Source organism: Hylobates moloch, unplaced genomic scaffold (genome assembly GCF_009828535.3).
Source record: "Hylobates moloch isolate HMO894 unplaced genomic scaffold, HMol_V3 SCAFFOLD_7, whole genome shotgun sequence".
Classification (NCBI taxonomy): Eukaryota; Metazoa; Chordata; class Mammalia; order Primates; family Hylobatidae; genus Hylobates; species Hylobates moloch.
The window spans coordinates 83,907,052-83,910,388 of NW_026652282.1; the positions used below are offsets into that span (position 1 = coordinate 83,907,052).

The 3,337-nt window shown below is 45.0% G+C and overlaps 1 protein-coding gene across 1 annotated transcript in view; it reads left to right on the forward strand.

The window, feature by feature from the left end:
• Window positions 1-1,128: 1,128 nt before the first annotated feature.
• CENPI (centromere protein I) overlaps window positions 1,129-3,337 on the forward strand; it is a 68,494-nt gene continuing 66,285 nt past the window's right edge. The window contains exons 1-2 of the mRNA XM_032757273.2: window positions 1,129-1,157; window positions 1,367-1,462. The gene's annotated coding sequence lies outside the window, so the exon portion shown is untranslated. The remainder of the gene's footprint in view (window positions 1,158-1,366; window positions 1,463-3,337) is intronic.

The following is a 3,337-nucleotide window of genomic DNA, read 5'->3' on the forward strand; positions in this document are numbered from 1 at the left end:
CTGCCACAGACTTGTCACATTAGGCAAGATATTTCACCACTCAGGGCTCCAGTTTCATCATCTACAAAAAGAAGAATGTTGAAACCTTAAATTTCCTTCCAATTTACATTTCTTTGAGCCTATGAAACATGATTAAAAACATGAAAAATGATTCAAGAAATTTTCAATTTTATTAAAGAACAGCATCTATCAGAAAAAATTGAAGAGCCTCAGTTGTCATGCATGATTAAATAAGAGTTGGTGAAACTATTCTGAAAACCATATATGATGTGGTAAAGTTATTTTTGCTGTATCCTTTCCCAACTACATAAACTTAAACTTTGATTATTCATCTCTAAGATTGCAATCCTCCCCGCCCCCTGCCAAGTTTGCCTAAAGTTTGTAGGTATGTTTTGGTCTCAACAACTCAGTGAGAGTCATTAAATTTATCTTTTCTTATTCCTACTCTAATAAGAGATTAAATTAGGCACTAAGCTGAGAGCTCAGACTAAACCCTTGTTGCTGTTTTTAAGGTCAATTAACTCCTCATGGTTAGGAATAGTTACATGTTGACAGCCGGTTTCTAGAAAACCTTGGAGGATATCCATACCCATTCTCGGTAAAAGGAGGGCAGATCCAGCCTTTCTTTCCCCCCACGCCCTAGGTTCACACGGGGAAAGCGACAGGCCCTTTAACTTAAGTCTCGGTCAGGGAGAAGCCACCTTTATTGTGAAATTTGCGGTTTCACATTTTCCTACAAAGTCCCGACATCTGGGGTCAGCCTAGGCAAAATAATCACTATAATCGGTCATGTTAAATTCAAGAACCGAGACACGAATTGTCCCGTTATACGCAAAATGACGAATGCGAATCTTCTTAGCACAGTGGGAACGCCAGCCAATCAGCTGACTCCAGCAGCAACGGCCCACTCGCTGCGCTCCTCACTGGCCCAGGTGGGTGGGGCAAGCCGCTCTCCGTAATTGGGTCTACGCCAGCGTCGTCGCGCGCGCCACCTCCCGCCACCGAGCCACCCGCCACCTCTAGCCAATCAGGCTTCAGATGAGTGCGTTGCTCCGCCCAGCCGCCCCCTGGGTCTGCGCAGAAGCGCATGCGTGGGGTGGAGTCAGCTTTGAATTCCGGAGGCGGCATTCGGTCGTCAGAGGCGTGTGCGGCTACAGGTAGAGTGTTTTAGATGAGGAGGTACTTTTAAGCACCGCGCGAAATGGGGGCTAAGAGAATTTTTTAACTTTTGAGGGTGGGACTATCCTGCAAGGTGTGACTGCGGTCGGGTTTTCCGTAGCCAGTTTCGCCCCGGGGATCCTTGGGAAGCGCTGGGATGGTTCAACTGGGTGGGGTCAGAAGCTGCTCCCCTGCCCTTCTTTCCTAGGAACCTAGGAAATAACTCGGAGCCTGTAACGTCCCACTGGTTTGGACATATTCCTCTCCTGATCTGGCCTCATCTGTTCCAGGGAGGTGGGATTGAGTAAGTGTCATTCCGACCATTCCTTTCGTTTTTCCTATTTGCAGCCAAAAACTTAGAAGTCATTTTTGGTTCCTCTTCCCTTTTCCCTACATCCAATTCTTTTATCACGGCCTGCTCTGTCTAACTCCAAAACATTGCACGAATCCAATCATTTTCCACCTCTACACCCTAGGCCTAGTGCAGGCTACAGTCATCCCTCTTCTGGACTTCTGCAACAGCCTTTTATTTGGTTTCTTGCCGCTCCTTGACCTCTAACATTCTTGTCTCTGCACCGCAGCTAACATGATCTTCAAACACAAATCAGGTGGTATTGCTCCTCTCTCTAACCTTTCCCCCTTCCCCTATGTTTTCCCATGACACTTAAAATCCAAACTCCTTACTCTGGCCTGCAAATCCCAATATGATCTTAGTCCCTGGCTACCTTCTGACTTCATCGCTCATTACCTTTTACCTCTTTCATTCCACTCCCTCCAGACTGATGTTACTACTCTTTCTTTTCTTTTCTCTTTTCTTTTCTTTCTTTTTCTTTCTTTCTCTGTCTCTCCCTCCCTCCCTCCCTTTCTTCCTTCCTTTCTTTCTTTCCTTTCTTTCCTTTTTTTCTTCTTTCTTTTGACAGAGTTGGGCCAGGCGTGGTGGCTCACGCCTGTAATCCCAGCACTTTGGGAGGCTGAGGCAGGTGTGGATCACTTGAGGTCAGGAGTTCGAGACCAGCCTGGCTAACATGGTGAAACTCAGTCTCTACTAAAATACAACAAATAGCCGGGTGTGGTGGTGTGCACCTGTAATTCCAGCTACTCGGGATGTTGAGACAGAAGAATTGCTTGAACCCAGGAGGCGGAGGTTATGGTGAGCCAAGATAGAGATCGCGCCACTGCACTCCAGCCTGGGTGACAGAGTGAGACTGTCTCAAAAAAAAAAAAAAAAGAATGTCTCACTGTGTTGCCCTCGGCTTCCCAAAGTGCTGGGATTATAGGTGTGACCCACCTTGCCCAGCCAAGCTGCTGTTTCTTTAACACATAAAGCTCTTTTTGCTTTAAGGTCTTAGTCTTAGCATGTCTTCCTCTTCTCTCTCCATGAAATACTCTTCCACCAGATCTTCACAGGGCTGGTTCCTTTTTGGCATTCAAATCTCAGTTTAAAGGTCACCTCAGAGAGGTTTTCTCTGAACACTTATTACAAAGTTACAAAGTAGCTTCCCATCTCCATTTCTATCACATCACTGTGTATTATATTCATTATTGTTTACTTTTCTTCTTTTTTTTTTTTTTTTTTTAGACAAAGTCTTGCTCTGTCACCCAGGCTGGAGTGCAGTGGCGCAATCACAGCTCTCTGCAGCCTCCACCTCCTGGGCTCAAGCTATTCTCCTGCCTCACCCTCCTGAGTAGATAGGACTACAGGCACGTGCCACTACACCTAGCTAATTTTTTAAATCTTTAGTAGAGACGTTGTCTCACTGTGTTGCCCAGACTGGTCTTGAACTCCTAGGTTGAAGGGATCTTCCAGCCTCCGCCTCCCGAAGTGCGGTATTACAGGTCTGAACTACCATGCCTGGTCTTAGTTGTATACTTATTTATTGACTCTCACCTCCCCCTTCAGTGTATAAGTGTCATGAGAGCAGAGATCTTGATTGTTTTATTATTTTATCCCTGGTAACTAGACTTGTGCTTGGCAAATAGATGACATTTAGTAATTATTTATTAAGTGAATGAATGAGAATATTTGTCTCCTGAAAATGCTTAGTCTGGCCACCAGTTTGGCTTTTGAACGATGCAGCTTTAACTTAGCACTAACAAATTTAGGAGCATAAAGATTAAAAGCAAAATCAAGGAGAAGTGGGGAAAATAGGAGTGGAGAAAGTAAGATTGAGTTATTGAG